The sequence below is a fragment of the Carlito syrichta genome, unplaced genomic scaffold (assembly GCF_000164805.1).
Source record: "Carlito syrichta isolate Samal-C Ts95f unplaced genomic scaffold, Tarsius_syrichta-2.0.1 Scaffold316346, whole genome shotgun sequence".
NCBI lineage: Eukaryota > Metazoa > Chordata > Mammalia > Primates > Tarsiidae > Carlito > Carlito syrichta.
This window is the reverse complement of record NW_007260442.1, coordinates 1,320,523-1,321,532: the sequence shown is the minus strand read 5'-3', so window position 1 is coordinate 1,321,532 and position 1,010 is coordinate 1,320,523.

Below are 1,010 nucleotides of genomic sequence, written 5' to 3'. Positions count from 1 at the left end.
AGCCACCAGGCAGGTACCATGATTATTCCCATTTTATAGGTGAGGAAACTGAGGAACACCAGTCCAATGCCTTCTGGTTAATGGTGGAGTGGGATTTAAACCCAGGCAATCTGGCTCCAGAGCCTGAGCCCCTAACGACCCTCCTCCACAGCCTCAGAGCTTGATGAATGCCAACCATGTTCCAGAGCCCATGCAAAGGCCATCTTGTTCAACAATCGCAATGCCCTGCAAAGGTAAAGTGTTATGCCCACGTGGCTGAAGAACGTGAGGTTTAGGACAATGACAAGACCTCACCAAGGTCAAAGAGCTAGTCAGCAGCAGAGCCAGGATTCAGACCTGGCTCCATCTGACTGCAAAGCGTGTGGGGCCTGCTACCCACAACCCCACACGGCCTCAAGCAGCACCTTGACCCTGGCCCTGCGCATGAACTGCCTCCAGTCAGGCAACAGGTGTCCAGCAAGCCTCGTAGCTCGCAACCAGTTAACTCTCCACAGTTGTGGGTTTCTTACAGAGAACTGCAGCAAGTATTAAATAAGTCATTCTGGATTCAGACCACCCCCGCCCAGTCATCTGAGAATAACGCACCCATCAGGCAGGGCTCAGAGCCTAGTCCGTGTGATTGGAGAACCCTGTCTGGAACAGTGTGGCCAACATGGAACAGACCTAGCACGGATGGTCCGGGCACCCAGGTCCTGGGAATGGGTGTGGTCTCTGACAGCATGCCCGCCTCCTTCTGACAGCCGATTCACCGGACACAGACTTACACATTCACACAGGACTCTCCTTGGGATGCACCTTCATCCACCCCGACCCCAAGACACGCCTGCCGGTCCAAGTCTCTGGCTGCAGTGGGTTCGGCCCCGCAGTCTGTCTCAGTTCCGTTGGGACTGGACGGCACACACCGATGCACGAGGCGCACACTCGGAGCCCTACACTCACGCCCCACACAAAGACGCACTGCCACTCCCGGAGCGCGCCCAGCCACCGCCCAGCCACAAGCCCACGCTCGA